A 23,550-nucleotide genomic window follows, 5' to 3' on the forward strand; every position below is an offset into this window, starting at 1 on the left:
TGAGTGCTAGCTACTCTTCTTGTAAATCTCCAGATCAAAGGCTTTGACTTTATCCAAGCTAATATTGCTTCATTGTTCATCCATTTTTTAAACCAAATTTGGAGGAATAAAGATCCATATTCAATTTCTTTTTTTGGTATATGTCAATGAAAATGTCCTGCTCCGCCCTCTCCTACAATGCATTTGGGGTCCCTTGGCACTACAAAATTAATAGAGTAGTCAAACCAGGAGTCTGTTTGTAATCCAGACTGGCTAAAGCTGACCGTAAATTTTCTGGTGCCAAGGTACCCTCTGAACATATTTATGGTTTATGGCATGGTAGCAATTAGATCACACAAGCCTGCAGGAATCCATATTGAGCAACTCCATCTATAAGTGATAGAGTACAGTATATAATCTTCTTTTCCTAATCCACTTTTCTGGGGGATTTTTTTTTAAAAGAAATTGCATTGCTGCTATAGATCTTCGTTTAGCAAATACTCCCCACTCTCAATATATAACTTTAAAATCATAATCCAGTGTTCAGAATGCTGTTCTTAATATTCTATTGCTGACAAATGAATGTACATATCTATGCCACTCCAACTGCAATATCTGGCTATGCCATTAGAAATCAGATTTATCTGTTTCTTGAATTCCAAAGCAACTCTGGACCTAAAAGTATATACCCCCCTGTTTGGTGAGTTAGTTTCTCATGTGTAGCACGTATGAATTGCAATTCTGAATGGGGCCCCACAGGACAGCATGGATGCACCAAAGGTAGCTGTTGGCTTCCCTGTTCATCTGGAGCCCTGGATTGTACGCATAAAGAAAAGCACTCAATGGAGACAAGTGGTTTGTTGATTTATTGACAAGCTTATACAGCTTTTCATGCCAAAACATTTTTGATGTGTTGTTTTCTCCAATTAAATCATATCACAGTTTTCACTAACAGCTTCCCTGTTGGTCATACAGAGGTACCTCGAGTTAAGAACTTAATTTGTTCTGGAGGTCCGTTCTTAACCTGAAACTGTTCTTAACCTGAGGTACCACTTTAGCTAATGGGGCCTCCTGCTCCTGCCATGCGATTTCTGTTCTCATCCTGAAGCAAAATTCTTAACCCGAGGTACTATTTCTGCGTTAGCTTCTGTAACCTGAAGCGTCTGTAACCTGAAGTGTCTGTAACCCAAGGAACCACTGTACTCATTGTGGACCCACTGAAATCCATGGACCTTTATCCATTAATTTCAGTGGGTCCAGTCTGAGGTTGTGCAGACATACCATACATTTGTAGCAAATTCTTTCCTCCAAAGAATCTTGAGAATTGTAGTTCTCCCCACACAAAGGGGGGAACAGCCTAAAATTCTCATGTGTTTTTTTTTGGGGGGGTGCACTTTAAATGTATGGTGTGTACACAGCCTGTGATGACTTAGTTGTACACAACCCAGATTGCCCAAATTTGCCTTTTGACCAGTGCAGGAAAAGTACCCTACAACACTATTGTAGCGCTAGGAAACTATAGCATGTTTATGTATTGGTGGTTTATTGGATTTGTAAAAGCAGGTCATGCTTGCTAATATATTACTGTCTCCTAAACAATATTAGATGGGCATATCGTAGTTATTAATGAATGTGATTTTTAAAAAATATGAGGCATCATCTGGGTTTCATGTGCCATTTTTCCACTCCACAAGATCTAATTTAGATTTTAGAAAGCAAGCCTCTTTCCATTCTGAAGAGAAATGGAAGAAAAGTAAAGTAGAATATTATCCTGTCTTGAATGGATAAACACAGCTATAGAAAAATGTATCACTTTCAGTTTCACAATTCTTATTCCATGACAATTTCACTGAACATTACATTTTAAAACTAAATGAATAAGTTCATCAGATTAATCTGCTAGTGTAGCAGTCAAAACAACCCTTATGGCTTTTTAAATTTGTTTTAATGTGGATTTGTATGTCTGGGGTTTGTACTTCTGAGAGTGTAATACAAATCAGAGTTTTACTGTTTCTTAAGGGTCCAGGAGAACTAAAGTCCACCTAGCAGCAATTTAGAGCTAGGCACATAACAGTGTCCCATGGGGTACATATTATGGTGGACACTCATGCCTTTCCTCCATCTACTTGACATCTGGGTAATCATCAGGTGATAATCCCACTTGTTTTCAGGTCCATTAAGGATAACAAAGTCATTCTGGTACTTGGGAACCAAGACAGCTTAACAATCCGATCCTTGTCATCAAGGAAGAATGTCCCTGTTATTTTAAGCTTCTTCCTAGTTCCTTGACTATCTCCATTTTGTTTGTGAAGACATACTAGGCTAAGCCTTAGGCACCCAGGACAAAAAAGTCAGCAAACATGCCATGGCTGTTGCAGGTAGGCAGATACCTTCCTTCCTGCCAGGTTCCGAACACAATCAAGTCAACCAGGTACACCAATGATCCTGCAGTCCAGAACTCTGAAGAAGGATGCCCCCCGCATCAGGCACTGTGAAACCCACAAGTAATACACCCATCAAAGGTTAGGCCTACACTCAAAAATGTTCACACAGAGCCCATTGCAACATCCCACATGCCTTTGCACTTTTGTGCATGGTGGGAAAAGAGAAAATGTTGATATCCCTTCCCACTTGTTTTAGGAAAATCCCTCCTTTGTAAAATAAAATCTTCAAGAGGAATCATCACCTAAGATTCTCGTTCTAATCTTGCTTGACCTTACTTGTTTTATTTAATGGTTTGTTTATTTCTCACCCTTCACCCTAAGGTGGGTTATATCATTAAAACACAATATTAGAAACATATCTTTTTTTTAAAAAAAATTAACAACCATAAAAATAAGGTGGATCCTAAAAACATAAACTATGAGACACTATTTGTACCTTTATACTCTGAAGCACTTGGAAATGGGATAAAAAAAAGGCAGCAGGGTTAGGGTTAGATCCCACTTCAAGCACTGCTGAATTCTCACTCCAGATGTGCTGGAGGTGCTTAACAAACACACTAATTTAATTGCAAGTTGTCTGTCTTAACTGAATTGTGGGAAATGTTGTGTTGTCTAATCCTATTCAAACAAGAGACCCATTTAAAAATGCCTATGCTGTTTATAAGTTTTGTTGTTGTTTAGTCGTTTAGTCGTGTCTGAGTCTTTGTGACCCCATGGACCAGAGCACGCCAGGCACTCCTGTCTTCCACTGCCTCCTGCAGTTTGGTCAGACTCATGTTTGTAGCTTCAAGAACACTGTCCAACCATCTTGTCCTCTGTCGTCCCCTTCTCCTTGTGCCCTCAATCTTTCCCAACATCAGGGTCTTCTCACGAGGTGGCCAAAGTATTGGAGCCTCAGCTTCACGATCTATCCTTCCAGTGAGCACTCAGGGCTGATTTCCTTAAGAATGGATAGGTTTGGTCTTCTTGCAGTCCATGGGACTCTCAAGAGTCTCCTCCAGCACCAAAAGCATCAATTCTTCAACGATCAGCCTTCTTTATGGTCCAGCTCTCACTTCCATACATCACTACTGGGAAAACCATGGCTTTAACTATACAGACCTTTGTTTACAAGGTGATGTCTCTGCTTTTTAAGATGCTGTCTAGGTTTGCCATCGCCTTTTTCCCAAGGAGCATGCATCTTTTAATTTCGTGACTGCTGTCACCATCTGCAGTGATCATGGAGCCCAAGAAAGTAAAATCTCTCACTGCCTCCATTGTGCGGTAGTTGGAGCATTCTTTGGCATCCCTTCTTTGGGATTGGGATGTAGACTGATCTTCTCCAATCCTCTGGCCACTGCTGAGTTTTCCAAATTTGCTGGCATATTGAGTGTGGCACCTTAACAGCATCATCTTTTAAAATTTTAAATAGTTCATAGATCACTGCCTTGCCATGGCAAAGGGGCTTGAATAACTCAGAGAAGCTATGAGCCATGCCGTGCAGGGCCACCAAAGATGGACAGGTCATAGTGGAGAGTTTTGACCAAACGTGACCCACCTGGAGCAGGAACCGGCAAGCCACTCCAGTATCCCTGCCAAGAAAACTCCATGGACAAAGACAACAGGCATATAAAAAGTTTTTAAGTTTAAGGATGTGTTATACTAAAGGTGACCAGAATTTGGGTAAATAAATAAAATAAGGGAATCTACAAGGGCTTAGCCCACCCCCAGTCTTCATCATTGCCCCACCCCCGGAGATGTTTATTTACAAGTGTTTAACACTCTGGTGTTCCAATGACTTTCTACAACCCTGATGAAAAATCCCCTACCCCTTCCTTTGCCTCAGGATAGGTAATATTTGTGCTCTGGTTTCTTTTCTCTTTCCAATACCCTTTCCATTCCTGTGCAGTTACCTTGTGCTGTCTCCAATGAAGCATTATTTACATCCTGATCTTGAGCTTTCCATATGGCTATCCAACTCCTACTGAGTTTTTAGGAAGGATTTGAAAGTAGGGGATGTTATCTCCTGAGGGTTAGGCTTGATAGACTTGAAGCTTTTGGAGGGTGTGAAGTCCAATGCAGTATTACATCCTATTACAAGACTAAGAAAGAACCACACATAAGGAACTAAAGCTAGCCATAGTCAAGGATCCCAGTACATAGAATGAAAAAGTGAAAAGCTCCCTGACTAAGAGATGAAGTGATTTTGTTGTTGTTGTAAAGTTTAATCAAGTGAGATATAAGTAGCACATCTGAATTATTCACTCTGGCAGCATAACCTGGAGAACTTGGGGCAATTAATATCTAAGGCAGACTTACCCAGAATGAAATGTGAAGATTAGATCCAGACTGAACACATACACAAAAGTCTCAGAGAAAGGGAAACAAATAAAAAATGGAGCAGAAATATTATTAAAACTTCATATTTGCTGAAATTCATTGTTGAAGATACCGGGACCTTGGCTAGGTCACTGAAAACATTTGCTCTACTGTTTTTGCCTACATTACTCTAAAAACAGTTTTGATGGCGTCAAGAGTTGCAGATTCTTTAAATCACTTCCAGACCTCCCCCCCCCCCCCGCTCAGAGATTTGATATTGCCTCTGCCATTTTCTGTAGAAAGCAACCAGGTTTGTGAGCCTCCCACAAGGTCGAAATCCACTGCTTGAGTAGCTGACAAATATCTTTTTTGCCATTTACCAATTAATTGAGAAGTCTGCTAAGTTGTTGAGTAAACTAATTGTAAATGAGCACAGCACTTTGGGCTTCGCAGAATCTTTATTACTGTGGCTATGATAGATAGGCTGAGGGAAATCAAGCTATGCGCACATATCAGATCCTGGAGGCCTTATTTACAAACTGATTTTCAATGGCAAACAAACCCTCAAATATGCAGTACTAAGCAAAATGTAGTAAATAGGCCAAATCTCCTACTGGGATTTTTCTGTATGAGGAGGAGGAGTGAATTGCAAACACAGTGACTCTTGTAGTTAGAAGAGTTACACAAGGGGAATGCTGAAAAAAGCCTAGAAATTTCCAAAGAAAGAGATCGAATTTCACATGCTGGTAAGCTTGAGGGGGTATTTGTTTGTGTGAAGGAAACCAGCATCTTGGCTAATGCTTCTAATTAATGGGTGCCTCTTGCTCTGTTTCTGTATATAAAGGCAAAACACAAAAGCAATGTTGTATTGTAAACAGTGCAGGTGTACAGATCACAAGTTCTGACAGATGGTGCAGTTGATTATTGCACTTTTACCCACATCTCAGACGATAAAACACATAGTGGCAGTATTTTGTTAAGGTTGTTGGGAATTGTAGCTCTGCAATCTCATCATTTCTACGCAAACAACTTTTTTTTTTTTAATGACCTTAATAATCTCCCTACTAAGGGGTGGCAAACCCATGGACATTCAGATGTTGTTCAACTACAACTCCCATCACCCCTAACCATTGGACATGATGATTGGGGCTGATGGGACTGGAGTCTAAAAACATCTGGAGGGCCACATATTAGAGTTAGAGTTCATTCCACATCAGGTTGGGACGCGGGTGGCGCTGTGGGTTAAACCACAGCCTAGGACTTGCCGATCAGGTCGGCGGTTCGAATCCCCACGACAGGGTGAGCTCCCGTTGCTCGGGCCCTGCTCCTGCCAACCTAGCAGTTCAAAAGCACGTCAAGTGCAAGTAGATAAATAGGTACCGCTCCGGTGGGAAGGTAAACGGCATTTCCGTGCGCTGCTCTGGTTCGCCAGAAGCGGCTTAGTCATGCTGGCCACATGACCCGGAAGCTGTACGCCAGCTCTCTTGGCCATTAAAGCGAGATGAGCGCTGCAACCCCAGAGTCGTCCACGACTAGACCTAATGATCAGGGGTCCCTTTACCTTTACCACATGAGGTTACACACACTGAGGAGTAAAAGAGGACATTCAAGATAGAATTTTACATAGTGGGCAACTTTTAGAGACTTACTGGACTTCTCAGGGAGGAAACCCAGATTGAAACCAATGGAATAAACAAGGAGTCAAGTAACAGACTGGTTACAGTACCACCAATTGTATTATATTTTTAAATGAGATAAGAAAAATGGATTTCTGGACCAAAGCTCACAATTTTAAATACATTTATAAGTGAATAATAAAAAACTATCATCTAAAACGTATAAGCTATTATTGTAGTAGGAAGCAAAAGATTAACTGGTAAAAGCTTCAATGACTCACTGGGCAACTGAAATAGGGCGTAATATAGAATCTGACCTCTAGGAGAAATTGTGGAAGAAAGATTTCAAATTTACTTCATGCTACACTTTGAAGGCGAATTATATGAAAATAATTAATAGATTGCATTTAACACCAAGTAGATTAGCTAAAATGTACAAATCTGAATCTGATCCATACTGGAAATGTAAGGAAACAGAAGGAACTTTTTGTCACATGTGGTGGGCATGCAACAAAGTTAAAGAATATTGGGAAATTATATATAATGAGATGAAAAAATTGTTTAAAACAACATTTCCCCCCAAACCAGAGGCATTCCTGTTAGGAATGGTTGAGAAGGAGGTGCGCAGGTGTCAGAATTTTTTTTTTTTATGTATGCAACAACAGCAACTCAGATTTTGTTAGCCCCAAAATGGAGGGTGAGTGAGGTCCCTAATAAGGAGGATTGGCAAGTTAAGATGATAGAATATGCAGAGTTAGCAGGTCTAACAAGCAGAATAAGAGAACAAAACAGGAGGTATTTAAATAGGAGTGGAAATTTTTTGTTGAGTATGTGGAAAATAACTGTACGCAGTTGAAAACGCTGGCAGTATTAAGGTAAATTCAACAGTATAATATATTTAAAAGGGTGTAAAATGGGGGGGGAGAATAGATTAGGGGGGATATACAATAATATGCAGACATTATGGGTAAATTAAAAGAAACTTGGAAGGGGAAGAAGGGAAGTCGTTGAATGCATGGGTATAATGAAAGATGTTAATATGGAAGTGTAAAACCTGAAAACTTTAATAAAAATTATTATAAAAAAACAAAATAGAATTTTACAAATTTACAAATAGATTTATGTAGACCACATTAAGCTTAATGTGGTCTTATTTATCTGGATTCTGATATTTCTCATTCTTTTCCACAATCCCTAGTAGCTGCCATTTCAATTTGTCCAGATTTTTTTAAAAAAACAACAATGCTTCCCCGTCTCAATGAAACAAAACAAAAAACATAAAGGGATTTTCAAAGAAACAACCTGCAAATAATTCTCCAGAACCACCAGAGCAATCCTTGTAAGTAAACTCTTCCACAACATTCAAAGTCATACACACACCATTCAACATACAGTGGTACCTCGGGTTACTTACGCTTCAGGTTACAGACTCCGCTAACCCAGAAATAGTACCTCAGGTTAAGAACTTTGCCTCAGGGTGAGAACAGAAATCGTGCTCCGGCGGTGCAGCGGCAGTGGTAGGCCCCATTAGCTAAAGTGGTGCTTCAGGTTAAGAACAGTTTCAGGTTAAGAACAGACCTCCGGAATGAATTAAGTACTTAACCCAAGCTACCACTGTACTACATTGCCTAGTCTCCCAAGTAATCATCAGCACAGGAGCAGAGGCAGATTTAGAGCAGAGCAACTGGTTCCACCACACTGGGAGCTGAGCCTAGGGGGTGCTGCCGAGTGTCACAACTATGACGTGGTGAATTGAGCAGAAGAGAAGGGGGGGATTTTGGCCTTGGACAATGTACTGCTGAAATCTGAAAGACCAAAGTGTGCCCCTGGGAAGGGGCTGGGAGGGCCAGCCAGAGCTTGGTTCATGATGGTATCTTTGCAGCTCATGAAACTGGCAGATCTTTGCTCACATGCTGGGACTTCCTCTCCAACAGCAGTAGTATCACTGCTGTCGAATGGTGGTCTTTCGGAATGGTTTTGGAAAATTTAGGTACCTGCATTGGTATATTAGGGGGAAACCCAATAACTACACTAGAGTTATGTTTACCCATGGGAGCTCCCCCCCCCCCAAACTACTGAAGCATGAGGACAGAGGTGGAAAGGAAAGTTCATCAGGATCAAGGCTGGAGAGAGAATGGTTAGACCTCCCCTCCCTGTACCCTGTTGTCCTAATGAAGATTGGGGAGGGGGGCACACCTGTAATTAAATTAAGAAAAATCCCAGATGCAGCTGCTAATTACACATTTAGACTAACATGTAGTTTGGCCCTCAGGGCCTGTTGTGATGGTGTTGTTGGTGTCTCTGAAGCTCTTGGCAGGAGCAGGGATGGTCTTGACTCAATACGATTTCCATTTTTCAGTATTTGCACCCTCTGTGCTCCTTTGACTCCTCTGCCAATATGTATGCATTATGTTGCTGGAAAATGAATAAAATGGAATCCAGATGGCATCTCTCTGTGCTATTGATTTGACATTTGCAAGCTAAAATAGGAACTTAGGAAGCCAGCATAATTATAATTTCCCCCCCTCTATTTTTGAATCCTGTTTCTGAACCTTTAGCAGCAGATATTTTGTGGGTGAAACTCTTTTCCTGGTGTGGGATAAATTGATGTGGAAAACTGCTCAATTTCTCTTTGTTGGTTTGCTGTTGAATGCAGAAGGGTACAGATGGGGGAGGAAATTGATTTAGTTTGCATTTAAAGCTGAAATTCCCTAATTTGCACTTTCTGAAATTATACAACAGGGGTCAGCAAACCTTTTCAGCAGGTGGCGGGTCCACTGTCCCTCAGAGCTTGTGGAGGGCTGGACTATATTTTTTTTTGGGGGGGGGGGAATGATTGAATTTCTGTGCCCCACAAATAACCCAGAGATGCATTTTAAACAAAAGCACATATTCTACTCATGTAAAAACCCAGGCAGGCCCCCAAAATAACCCAGAGATGCATTTTAAATAAAAGGACACATTCTACTCATGTAAAAACACGCAGATTCCCGGACCGTCTGCGGGCCGGATTTAGAAGGCTGTTGAGCCGGATCTGGCCCCTGGGCCTTAGTTTGCCTACCCATGCTATACAAGAAGTGAAACACAGCCGTCCTTTGTAAAAAGTTTGTAAAAAGAATGAGAATCCGGGGGATACCAAATTTTACAGATTTGCCCATCCCAACTGAAGAGCAGGGCCTGTAAAATGTCTTCAGTGCTAGCAGTCTTGAAGATGAGGATTTTGCACCGCTTTAGTGGTGCTACAGATGAGACTTGGAATGACATCTATTCACCACAGCGTAGTGGGAGTGCTTTGGTTTGATCACCCATTCTTTCATCTCATACCAAACGCTTTGGAAGGCTGTGAATCTGTGTTCAAGCCACTTTCACAGCACTATGGAACTTCCTACAATGTTGTGAACTGACAGGACAGCGGGGAGGGAGAAGAGTATCGCATCGAGGGGTGTAGCTATGACTGGGACACACCAGTGCAGACTAATGATGGAGAAAGGGGGTGGAGGCTGGGGGCTTAGGAGGTACTCATAGGATGGCAAGGGGGCAGTGGTCAGTTCACAGGAGCCAGAGGAAGGGGACACTTTAAGAAAAACACTGGGGCCTAATTTGATTAGTAGAATGCCTGGCATCTGGTGGGCGGGGCTTCTGTGCTGTGCTCTGGAATTGGCCCCTCCCTCCAGGTGTTCAGTTCAGTTCAGTTAGAGAGACCAACTGCCGTTCTCGCCTCACGATGTTGTTTTAGTTTCTCTCAGACAGTGTGTTATAGTGTTACAGTTTTCTTTATTATTAAATATATGTGAGCCACTTATGTTGCTGAAAGAAAAGAAACTCTGCTGAAGAAGGGTGGAATATCCTCAAGTTGGGTGAGTTAAGGGATATTCACAGTATGACAGGAGGATTGATTTGGATAATATTTTAAATTGCTGGGAGCTTCAATAGCAGTTTTAATCCCTCTTATCTTGTGGCCATTAACCAGTATAAAATGGTATACAAGTGCCTTTCTGTCCTTCATCCCCCCCCAAAAAATATCTTTTTTTTTCACTTGCTTAGACAAGAAGCACCTTTCTGCCCTTCATAAATGGCCACTAAGAGCTGGAAAGAGGTGCTTTAAATGGCACAGTTGAAGCCAGTCTAAATTGTTGTCTTGTGTCCATTTAAGCAGTAAAAGTTGTCTCCCCTTCATTGAAAACAATAGTTACTAAATGAAACAATTTGCTTTTAGAACATTGAATGATACATTTCTCTTTAAGTTCTTTTTAACTTTCTGCTATTTGTATTGTTTCTAAAGAGCGCCTATTGTTCTACATACTGTGAATATATTTTGTTTCCAATATCCTTGAGTTGAGAGAATATGTTACAGCAGCTCAATGGTACAACAGTTTGTGATTTATCTATCAAAGGTATTTATAGAGCAGTAGCCACCATAATGTTTAAGCTTTGCCTCTACTTGCTATCTAGATACAAACAGATAAATGTTTTGCTGGTAGCAAATTTAATATTCAACCCCTGATGTTCTAGGGGCCTGGAATTCATGCAGCTATTTAAAAGTGAAATTGATTGTAAAATGATTTAGGGCAAAAATTGGAAAATTCTGTAAGATTAGAAAAAAATGGTGTGATGATTATTGATGGGCAGTTTTTTCTGGGGCCCAATTTAGAAATGGTCACCTAAAACAAGGTCACAGAAGCTATGCTAGATTACAGTTAATATCATCTTTGACCATTGACCATGCTGGTTGGATCTGATGGGAACTGGACACAAAAACAGCTGGAGGATTGCTAGTTCCCCAGTTATGGCCTAAAACAAGCCCAGTTCATGCTGCAACCAAATGACCTCATTTTAAATAAACCCCTGATGTTGCCCCTTCTTCTCCTAACATTCTCCTCAACAGACATTAAGCTCTTTTGTGTCCATCCACATTTATATCCATGCACACACTTTTTGGACCTTTAAAAATGGTGGTTTGCTTGACTTTTAGGAGACATCTGAAGGCAGCCTGAAGGCACTTTAGGGAAGTTTCTAAGGACTGATGTTTTTATTAGGTTTTTAGATATGTTGTAAGCCACCCAGAGTGGCTGGGGAAACCCAACCAGATGGGCGGGGTATAAATCATCATCATCATCATCATCATCATCATCATCATCTGTTTGGTTTCACAGTATAATACTTCCCAGAATCCATGAGTACCAGGGACAGGAAGTGTGCATTGTTGCATGACAGAGCATATGCTCTGTATTTAGATGGTCACATGCTTATTTGATTCAGCACGTAATTAATTAATGAAACTCACTTGCAGAAGATGGATTGAGGGGCACTAGCTTTAGATAGGTCTAAAAGAGGACTGGATAAACATTGTCCTTATCAGTGGCTACTAGTCATGATTGTTTTATACAGCCTTGTGACTCAAAGACAGTATGCTGCTGAGCACCAGCTGCTGAGGAGCAATAATGAGAAAGGGCGATTGTTCTCTAGTCCGGGCTGTGAGCTTTCCATACATATCTGGCTTGTCATGTGGGGTAACAGGATGCTGGACAAACTGGAGCATTCGTCTGACCCAACACCAGCAGAAGTTTTTATTTTTGCCAAATTTAATACAAATCCCTATACACCAAGCTGGGTGGTGGTAGAATAAGTGAAGGTGCCCCTCTGCCCAACTCTCCTGGCTAAGTCAGCCTTCTGTTGGCAATCCTCAATCGGTGCCAACCTTCTCCTTTTGCTGGTCAAATGTGAATAGGCAGGAGGGCCTCTGGCAGGATCCCCACCAGTGGAAGGCCCTGAAACAGGGCATTCTGAAGGTGGGAAGGGGTTGAAACAGCCCAAGATCTGTTGGATTCCAAGCAAGTTTTACTGGCATTGTAAGATAGCACGGAGCCCTATCCAGGCTTGATTGCTGTGCCATGCATGGCAGGGCTGTGGATACAGTAGTTGCTCTGCTGCTCTGTAACAGCCTTAGTAAAGCAGCCTAAGTCATTAAATTCATAACTAACTTCTCAGCAATTTCATACGTCCGTTAAACAAAGCAAATGTAGCACTTCACGAGAAGTTTCCAATAAGTCAATAGCAAGTGGGGGGGGGGGAATCTGTTGCTAGACTACAGCTTCCACCACCCCTGACCATTGACCTAGTTTGTTGGGGCTGGTGGGAGTTGTAGTCCAACAACAGATGAGCACCCTCAGGTTTCCCACAGGGAGCAATGTTGTGCAACCAAACCAAATTCAAAAAGCCTGTGCCTAAATACCAAGCACATAACTCCACCCTTGCAAAAGTTGAACTATAATTGGCAAGCTCTGACAGTGCAATTTTTAAATGCATGCACACATAGAGAGAGAACTGTGGAAAAGTTGGAGAGAATTATATTACTAGAGGAAATAAGTTGTGAGAACAAATTGGAGCACTATCTTAGGAACGGTGGATTTAATGGAAGTGTAGGAAACCATAAATAGCAAAGATAGCTATAAAGTTCTCTCTTTGTTTCCAGCAAAGAAAAATTAAATAAGAAGAGTGAATAACTTGCCTGTCAAACTTTTAAGGTGTTGGCCTTGGGGTTATTCCAGAAGGAGCCGGAGGCAAGCCTCCAGGAGATGCTGCGAAAGTAGGGCAGCTGCAAAAAATCATTGACAAATGAGGTGTGTGTATGTACATTTACACTATGCTGTTCTGTTGGCCTTCCCCTTGTATGTTTTTTCCATTTTTAAATCAATCAAAAGCTCGCCTCCTCCCATCACAATGGCAAGTAAAAGCTATAGAGAACACTTCTGTGATAACCGTGGCTTTGTCATTATAATGCCACATTTAGCAATTTAAGCCCAGGTCCCCTGTTGCGATTTAATTTTTGAATGAAGCTATGTATGATTCCCAATCATGGTTTTCTGAATGAGCAGAAGGCACCATTTCCTGTAGAAACTGAGCAATGATCGTGAGCCTCATTACAACAGGCAAGATCTAGTCAAAAGTTAAGTGTTTGTTGTCTCACTGCTTTCAGCAGAGGAGAAAGAGGGTTTCAACAACCAATTTTCTGCATACTGCACGAGTGGAGCAGACTGCTTTGTCATAGGAACAGCTGCCCAGCTAAGTTTTCTCCATGCTGGGGTGCCATTGAGGCGGAGCTTTTGGAGCATTGCAGCAGGCCTGTCCCACTGAATCAGGAGCTGGAATCCTTTCTGAGCCCAAGTAGGGAAGCAGTCTACCCCCACCACAAGGGGCTGCATGTCAGCAGTAGGCTCCGTTCCAGCTATGCAAAGCCAGAGGTTTCTATGGCCTCCCATCTTTCCACCCACTTAAGCAAGAAGCGATATCAAAGTCGGAGGAAGAATTCTAGCCAGCCAAAAGCACATGAGGGCGTAGAATACAGCTGGTGAGGGGTATGACATGGAGAGAGTCTGGTGTGGGGGGGGGGGGTGCCAACTTGAATAAAATACTGAGGCAGCTGATAAGCCCCAACACACACAACTGATCACAAGACACAGCACACTCACACCATTGGAATGGCAATGCCCATCAACTTGGGGGGGGTGGTCCCCTCAAACATTTTTTGGCAGGGCGAAGGGACCTTGGCCCCTAGGAGTTGGCTCCTATGGTCTGGTGGGTTGCACTTGATACATGGGCTGGAGGTTCCCAACCCTGTCATAAAACCCAAGGGTTATAACTAACTTAAGTTGTATTCCGAGTTGACCTATTGACTCATAATCATAATCTTCTTCTAGTCAGATAGCTGCCTGTGGAAATGTTACTCTAGTCCATCTTCATTCATTTTAACATGCTCTTTTCATATCTAATGAAGTGAAATGTAGGTCACTTGGCTTTTGTATATAAAAGATGCAGCCAGGATTGTTATCTATACACAGCATTTCCTACAAAGTGAGGCAAGTTCTTAAGAGTAGATGTTGCTCTCAGATGTAGTTATTATAGTTACAGAGCTTGGTAAACCTTTCTCATCTCTTCTTATTACTAATGTATAAAGATAACATCATTTTGCTCAGCTAAGCAGCTTGAATACAACTCAGAGGATGGTGAGATATGATGGTAAGATATCAGATAGGATGGTGATATACAACCATGAAGAAGTATGTGGGAGAGAATAGCTGCTTTTTTGTTCTCATTATATTATAACAAGAAACGTACCTAGTTGTACTTCAAAGAGATAAGGAGATGGTTGCTGGAGAAAGGGCTGTACTTGCAAAATGCATTGCTGTCCCAGAAGCTTTGAACCTAACATGATACCCTCTAGATGTTGTGGATTATTCCCATTATCACTGATTATTGGCCATGCTGCCTGGGCATGATGGGAATTCTATAGGCATTCAAAGTCTGGAATAAGGAGTGGGGAATTTGGATTTTTAAAAGAGTGCAGAAATGTAGTTTGCTATTGTAGATTTTCTTGAATTGAACAGCTATGAAGAATTAGCAAAATATGCACCTCCCTCTGTGGTTTGTATACAAGTGTAAACATAAATGTCCATTACCATTTTATCTTTTTACAGTACATTTATGGCCTGTTTCCATTCTCAGAAAATCATATGCATTCCCTTTGGTTTTAGAAGCATTACCCTAATTATCACAGCTTTCTAAATACTTAGCATAATGGCTTATAGTGATATATACTTTTTTTAAAGTACAGCACAGTGCCTGTTTAACATATAATTCTAAGAAATAATTCTAGTATGATGCTGCTAATTAAAACTCAGCATCACATACACACTCTGATTATTTTAGTCCTCACTCCAACGTGTGGATTTACTACTTACAATGCAGCTATAATCGACAGAAATGGATGTGTTTACTTACAGGAATGCACATCATTAATAACCCCAAGTAATGTCTTTAGTGTACTTTCACCATTAACTACTGCCATCTGTTGAAAAACAAGGATTCTGTGATTCTCAGTAATCCATTCTAATTTTCTGACTCTTCCAACTTCATCCAGTTTTCCATAAATTTTAAGCGAGAGGTGTGTAACCCTCATTTTTAAAGTGATGCACTTGATTTTTCCAGTTTATTTGTTATACAAATGCATTTATATAGCACCCTCTCACAAAATCTCAGGGCAGCAGGCAGTGCACATCAGTGTAAAAAGGTTTTTTAAAAACCCAATTAAAAGCAGTACAGAACAGTACAGAATTAGGTGAACTATATAACCCAACCACATTACAATTCTCAGATGACATCTGAATGGATATGATGTGCCGCTTCTTTGTACTGGTTTTCAGATGAACTCCTCCCCTATATTTTGATCATTTTAAGTCTTTTCATGACCTCACTGTAAAGGAAAGAAAATGCAGGGGTTGATCTAGCCAAAAAATAAGGACTTTAATGTGCCATGTATGTCAGTGGAAAGTTAAGACTGTTGATCTGCCACTTAGACTTTGCATCCTAATTATGCAGACGTCTAGAGACCTGGGCAGGTACAAGCAAAGCGGACTGGAAGGTGGGTCCAAACTGTCATACTGTCCTTCTACATATTTTAATGATACCTTTGAAGTGGGGTTGGAGACAGGCACAGACGCAAAAAAAGAGAAAAAGTACAGCTGTGGCAATTGCCTAATTAGCCCCTGGGCAGATGTTGACAGGAAATATAGATTGGGAACTTTGTATTTTGTGATTATGAGCAGGAGGTGAGGCTGATGAACGGTAAGTAACTGAACTTGATAGGGCCCTTAATGCTTTCTGCTTCAAAAATGTCCAAAGAGATTTTCAAATGGCTTTTGTATTTATTAAGGGTTTCCAGATAATTATTAAGCGACACAAAGGTCAGGATGTTCCAGCTGCCTAACAAAATAATGTAAATGAAAGAGAGGGTCCTGAAATGTAAAATAAAATATTATTGCTAATGCTAATAGTACTGCTGCTAAGAATAATTATTAATGAAATAACATCAGTTGCCTACAAGTAGGGTACAAGTAGACCAGGCTGAGAAAGGTACACCTACAGTAATTACTTTAATTGGAAAATAAAAGCAGAGTACATTTGTAATGATATTAGGAATTTTATAAGGGGTAGGTAGATACGGCTAATGAGTCCAGCTTAATGTGGCATTTGAAATAGTTGTGCTTCGTCAATGTGCCCTAGGGGTTTCTAGTCCTGCCTCATCAACCATTATTATAAGGACTGTACAAAAAACAAGTTTTTTCTTTCTCTCTCCTCAGGGTGGTATGTATGTATCCACAACATTAAGCTCTTGTTTTGGACTTTGTGGAAAGCCTTAAAAACAAGCCACAACTGCTACTGAATGCTATTTCAGGAATAATAAAATTTGTATGCATATTACAATGAATATAAAGAGTTTGTTGGATATTGACAATCCCATGTAAAAGCTGATAATCCCAGCAGAATGTTCTGAATGCCCAAATATAGCTCCTCACTTTTTGCACATCTACCAGTGAGCAAGGTTACAATCATCATTCAGTAGTGTATCTCTGAGCTGTTGGACATTCAGTTCATTTGTCTGGTGTTGACTATCGCATGTGAGTGCGGACAACACTCATCAGGTGTTAGATGTTTACTGCAGTAAAGACATATAGTGTACTTACACTGAATTGAAGGGCATTCCTAGTTCTTGTGTTGGAATTCCACCCTGGATCTGAATAGTGGCAGATAAGATCTGAGGTCAGTGGTATGCAATTGTATAACATTTTCTTCACCAAAGAGGAATTACTTAGGACTGCAGTCCTATTTCTGTTCACCTGAGAGTAAGCCTCATTAAATTCAATAGGACCTACACATCTTAGTAGACATGTAGAGCAAGGGTAGGTAGCCTTTTGGAATTAAGGGTTGCATTCATTTGAGGGAGTATGATTGGGGTCAAAGGAAAAAGTATGGGGGGCACCCCTTCTTTCTGTTCCCCTATCCATTCTCTTTTTCTTCCCCCATCCCAGTCTATTCACACAAGAACACACTCTCCTCTTCGTTCATCTAACTATTCATTCTTTCTGAGGAGTTGCACTGAAGGTGGTGGGGGTTGTCTACATGTGATGCATAGGACTGCACTGTAAATGCTGTTTGTTAAGGTGGCCATTTACACATCGCCAAAAAAATATATGAAAATGATCACACACAAAAAAAGACTGACCAAAGAGGACACAGATCTGCATAAATCTTGCATGTACAGATTTACATAATTTTATAATTACAGTAAGGGACACAGGGGCGCTGTGGATTAAACCACAGAGCCTAGGACTTGCCGATCAGAAGGTCAGCAGTTCGAATCCCTGCAACAGGGATTGTTGTTTGGTCCCTGCTCCTGCCAACCTAGCAGTTTGAAAGCACGTCAAAGTGCAAGTAGATAAATAGGTACCGCTCCGGCGGGAAGATAAACAGCATTTCTGTGCGCTGCTCTAGTTTGCCAGAAGCAGCTTAGTCATGCTGGCCACATGACCCGGAAGCTGTACGCCGGCTCCCTCGGCCATTAAAGCGAGATGAGCGCCGCAACCCCAGAGTCGGCCATGACTGGACCTAATGGTCAGGGGTCCCTTTACCTTTATAATTACAGTACTACACTTTAAAAAGAAAATCCAATACAACTCACATTAGCCGGGAAAGCTGTGACTAAGTGACTTGTCTACCAAATTGTGATGTGTACACAATATAAATTTAAAGCACATTTTGTCCCTCAAAGAATTCTGGGCATTGAAGTTTCTCAAGGGTTGTTGGCAATTGTAATTCTGTGAGGGGTGAAACATAGTGATCAGAATTATTTGAGGGAAAGAATGTGTTTCAAATGTGCTTTAAAGCTACAGTTGTGTGCACAGCCTCACTCTGCTTTCCAAGTGCCGTTGATGGGCAATTTCAAAGTCCCTTCTCTAATCTCTAATGGCTCCTTACTTTAAAACTCTTCAAATAAAGCAATGTCTTTGGAAAACTAGGGCAGATGGTCACTCTACCTGTACTTAGAATAAATTGCTTCTAATAGAATATATATATTAAGTAAGGATTGCAGCCTCATTATTCAGAGTGGAATATTTATAACCCCTTTATTAGATAATTCACCATGGCCCTATTTTCATGGACAGATTTCACCCCTATTTAGTTGTTGATTGAACATTCTAGCAAACATTTAATCCTCTCCAGTTCGGTATGACAAAATTCATTTCTTTGAACTGTGCCTCTGAATATATGTTGCCTTTTTTGGATAGGTTTCTCCTGCCCTAGGGAAAACAATAGATCTATAAAGTGAAGCTATAATTAAACTTTTCTTCCAAACAGACCAGCAGACCTCCAGAAGGCTGTTCTTACAGAATGCCCTCCAACCTCTAGAAAGATTGGATATCTCTGTAACTAGAGCACTGCTTTAGCCTCTTTAAAGTTTCAAACAGATATGTGGGTATCATCTGAAATGGAGCCTGGGGCTCTGGTGGCTTTTTGTTTTGTTTTCTGGATGCCTCTTGTTATGTGCAAATAAAGTATCCTGCTCACGTTTTAGATAGGAAGGAATAAACAGCACCATCAGAGGAAGGGGGACAAGTGAGCACCCAAACAAGGAGAACACTCCCAACTTGCCCCCATTGCTGAATTCCTGTCATTAATGCATACCTGCTCACCTAGAAATATATTTTTTCTCTTTCTGTGTCCCCCTTCACCAAAAGTCACAGAATGATTTACAGCATCAAAAAACATAATAGCCATACAACATAAAAGATTAAACACAATTAGTTCCATACAAGTCATAATAAAAAAGCAACAGCAGTAAAACAGTTCCTAAATTACATCAGTCACCCAAAAGCCTGCTGGAAGAGGTGCTCCTTTCCTAACAGAAAATAATGTGCATCTCATTGGGGGATCATTCCATGTGTCCTGGACTCAGAGAGATTTCTTAGACCCTTTAAAAGTGATTATCTTCAAGTAAAGCTCTGGCAGTCTTCACTCCAAGAGTCAGCCTAAATGTGTATTGTTTACATGCAAAGAAATGTGAATTTGGGTCATGGACCTATGCAAGCAGCCTGTTAGGGACCTAGTAGCAGCCTTGCTATGCAAGTGAAATATCCACTGACTATTTTGAAGGACGTTAAATACCTTTCGTGCCTGGCGTGCTCTGGTCCATGGGGTCACAAAGAGTCAGACACGACTAAACGACTAAACAACAACAAATACCTTTCAGTGTTCTCAGGGAGCACAGGGTGAGCTCACATATTTCTGAACTACTTTCAAATTCCACAGTAAAATTCAAGGCAAAATTGGAGGGAAACCTATGAAAAAAAATTATGGAAACATTAGATTTTTACAATTTCTTAACGGAGTTTCCACACATCTTTAATCTTAATTAATGCTAGGTAAAAATGTTTTAAAGTTTTAAATTAAATTTCAAAATTTAGACCATCTCAGTAAGTTTGTTTGTAATATGGGATGCAGATTTAAATCAGGCATGCCTTTTCAGACACACCATATTTTCAGGATTAGTGGCTAGTGTGAAATGTCATTGGAATTATAGTGATGACTATTCTTGTATGAACCAAGATGAGTTTTAAATGCATGCACATAAGGAATTCTTAGGTTCTTGCAAGCATCTTTTTATTATTATGTGTGAAGAAAACAAATTACCGATGCCCAGAGAAGTGCTTTAATAGCCATCTTTCTGCTCTGAGTGAAAGAAACAGAGGGAGTTTCATTCTTCCTTTGTTCTAAGTTAATATCCGATATTCTTCTCAACCTGAGGTGGGGGACAGATGCCAGAACAAATATAAAAGGTTCATTTCATTTAATGGGCTTAAACGCCTAACGTTAATGATTTCCATGCAACAAATCTCAGTGGATAGCTTTAAGTAATCCCTGGTTTTACAAGACATATCTTGCAATTAGCCTGAACCTTTTGTGAGAATTGTAGAAAATTTGAGTGCCGCAATGAAGCAGCTAACATCTGTGGTTTCCTATAGAGTTGTGAGGTTAAAATCAATTAGTGATAACCAGGACTCCTTGCAACGGCCTTTCATGCAGAACAAACGTGCTGGAATTTGAAATGAAAAATTTAATCACTCTGAAAAGCATCCATAATGTGCCCCCCCTTCATTTATCTTGACATGCCCCCACATTGCTAACATGATTTTCAATCTGCCAGAGCATCAGCAGCTCTCAGTCAAATATATATTCCGTCTTTTAAACGAATCTCTGTTAACGCACTGTGATTGAGTAATTTTGCTTTTCTGCTTCATGTTTCCCTATGTCTCTGCCTCCAGTAGAAACACCTGAGCCTTAAGCGATACAAATCAAAGAACAGTATCAGCTGGTTTTGTGGCAAGAGAGGACTGAGTCTAGAGGGGGTTTCCCTCCTCCCATATGTATTAAAGTAATAACACATGCCCATAAGCATTTTGTTCAGCTTTTGTCGGTTGTTGTTGTTTAGTCGTTAAGTCGTGTCCGACTCTTTGTGACCCCATGGACCAGAGCACACCAGGCACTCCTGTCTTCCACTGCCTCCCGCAGTTTGGTCAAACTCATGTTAGTAGCTTCAGGACTTCAGGGAGAAGAAAGGAGAGCTCTCGTCCCAATAAGGGAGCCAAACATCCATCATAAATGGGATGGTGACCTTCTCCTCTTATAACAACCAACTTAAAAACAGCTTTATGAGCGTTATCTAGGTGATATGACCCACTATCAAATGAGGCTTTGAAAGATACGCAACAAAGAAGCACAAAGAGAACAGGAATCCTTACTGCGGAGAGATAGCCACCCCTTGTACTTTGGGGGAAGACATATAGAAGTGCATAATTTGAGCTGCTGCCACCCGATGGAGAGCTTTTTCTATCTCCTTTGGGTGCCTAGAGTTGTAAAAGATTAAAGAAGTGACAGGAATTAAAACTGAAGTGAGAAAACAGGGCCTCCTCAATTTCAATGCTATTTTCATGTATAAAATAAGACACTGGGATAGGGGCAAAATTTCAATTCACAGAGGGTAAAACGAAACCTTGGACTGGGTCCAAGGAACAACCCCAGTTTTAGGACTCACTAGAGTAACCCAAGAGCTTAAAAAAACAGTATATCCTTATGTCTGCTTATTTTATTTTACATTACATTTTCATTAGGAGTTCTCTCAAGAGTCCATACAATTTCATGTGCCACCACAGCAGAGTCACTTTGAGACATTTACAGCTTGTGCTTCTTAAGGTCCTTTTTAATGCTGTGGGTGTCCTTGGAATGCAGAAAACTATGCTAGAAAGATCTAGAAAGATGACAAGGCTGCTATAGGCATCACATGATGACTAAGAGGATATCTCACACCCAGTAACTATTAAGCAAGTGTCACTCCAGTTAAGCACTTAGAGGACAGAAGTGGACACACCATATTTAGTGTGTCATTTTAAAAGGGGCATTGTCTTTATCAAAGGCATTTATTGCTGCATAGAGGTTACCTACTGTCAAAGATACATATGTTCACTATTTTAAAAAATGCCAAATAACATTAAGCCTGAGAGTCAAATTTACAAAAGGAGAGCAGGCTGAGCTTGTCACTCAAAATTTTGCAAACCCTTTTGAAGTGCACTCTCTACAATTTTAGCAGTGATTTGCTTACCTCTATTAATAAGCTGCTTTTCAACTTTACAGTTGCAAAACTGAACAGAGCAGCAGAGCATCACCTGAACAACTAAATTGCATGCATAAATGCTGATGATAGCATTAGTACAGAAGTAAACTGTCTTTTGAAGTTAGATGCATTAAATTGCTTCTGAAAAACTGGAAACCAGCACATTTTACACACACAAAATGTGGCAGCAGGAGGTGGGTAGGAACAAGGCTTCCTGAAACAAAGACTGAAAAAGCAATTACATCTTACAAATATTTTTATGAAAAGGGAGTTGAAGCAGGCTAGAAACTTTAAACAACAAAACAGCACTGTTGTAATAATGACTGACACCAACAGAGTAAGATTAATAAGGAATTTGTTTTAAAAGAACCTATATGCGACTTCAAAATCAATTAATATCAAATAATTGAGTATTAGGGACACGGGTGGCGCTGTGGGTTAAACCACAGAGCCTAGGACTTGCCGATCAGAAGGTTGGTGGTTTGAATCCCCGCGACGGGGTGAGCTCCCGTTGCTCGGTCCCAGCTCCTGCCAACCTAGCAGTTTGAAAGCATGTCAAAGTGCTAGTAGATAAATAGGTACTGCTCCAGCGGGAAGGTAAACGGCATTTCTGTGCGCTGCTCTGGTTCGCCAGAAGCGGCTCAGTCATGCTGGCCACATGACCCAGAAGCTGTACGCCGGCTCCCTCGGCCAATAAAGCGAGATGAGCGCCGCAACCCTAGAGTTGGTCACGACTGGACCTAATGGTCAGGGGTCCCTTCACCTTTACTAGTTGAGTATTTGGCTAAGACTAATCACCCCAGTTTTCAAAAGCTTATATGCAACATTTGAAATCTAGTCTATTGTTTAAAAACCCAGATTGCATGAGAAGTCTAACAAATATGCTGCAGGAGAGCTGCTTTGTTAGCTCTGAATAGCAGAAATAGTTCACCAGCAGTAAAATGAAATATACCATCAGTCACATTCTAGTATACTGTAATGTGGGTGACGACGATCCGAAGTGGAAAGTGCAGTTCTGACATATTGTTTAAATTAAAACAATGGATGCAGGTGGCAGTCCTACTTACTCAATGGGGTTTCTTTCTATGTTGATATGGATTGCATTGCATTGAAAGTGTATATTTAATAAAAACATATTTTACAAAAAAGTTGAAAATACCAATCTTAAGTACAACACCAAAAAAGGCAATGGACTTGCCAGCATTTCTCATCATAGATATAAAATTAAGACAGCAGCAAGGATACTCATTGCTAAGGGCTGGAAAACTCAAGATTTGCCCACACTGGAAGAATGGCAGATGCAACTGATGGACTATATGGAGCTGGATGAGATGACCGGCAGAATCCGAAACCAGGGAGAAGAATTGGAGGAGGAGAACTGGAAGAAGTTTAAAGACTATCTACGAAAGCATTGTAAACTGTATGAATGTTAAGAAAAATGTAGGATCTGTAACATCAGGGCGCCAACAAATTAATAATTTATATGTGTAAAAGTTAATGTAATTGAAAAATAAGATAAATTGTGGATAAATGGTACTTTATAATCAATCTATGACAAGTGAAATTTAAAAGATTAAATTTGAGATTTGAATATTGGGAAATTTTAATAGATAAATTAAATTAAGTTAATAATTTGCTGGTAAAACTTATGAGTTTAGAGAGTAGGAACAAGAGGCGTGAGGAAGTCCAAGGATGTTTATGAAATGAGGAT

The 23,550-nt window shown here is 40.5% G+C and overlaps 1 long non-coding RNA gene across 2 annotated transcripts in view; it reads left to right on the forward strand.

Annotated features, from left to right (window-relative positions):
• Positions 1-10,009: 10,009 nt before the first annotated feature.
• Positions 10,010-23,550, forward strand: part of LOC310840728 — a 56,967-nt gene continuing 43,426 nt past the window's right edge. Inside the window, exons 1-3 of one of the 2 annotated variants that reach the window (XR_014562052.1) lie at positions 10,010-10,194; positions 12,810-12,957; positions 20,497-22,991. This is a non-coding gene — a long non-coding RNA (uncharacterized lncRNA). Of the gene's footprint in view, positions 10,195-10,367; positions 10,732-12,809; positions 12,958-20,496; positions 22,992-23,550 lie in introns of those variants that run through there. The other variant, XR_014562053.1, reaches the window with a different exon arrangement.

Source organism: Podarcis gaigeae (genome assembly GCF_964106915.1).
Source record: "Podarcis gaigeae genome assembly, chromosome: 3".
Lineage (NCBI taxonomy): Eukaryota > Metazoa > Chordata > Lepidosauria > Squamata > Lacertidae > Podarcis > Podarcis gaigeae.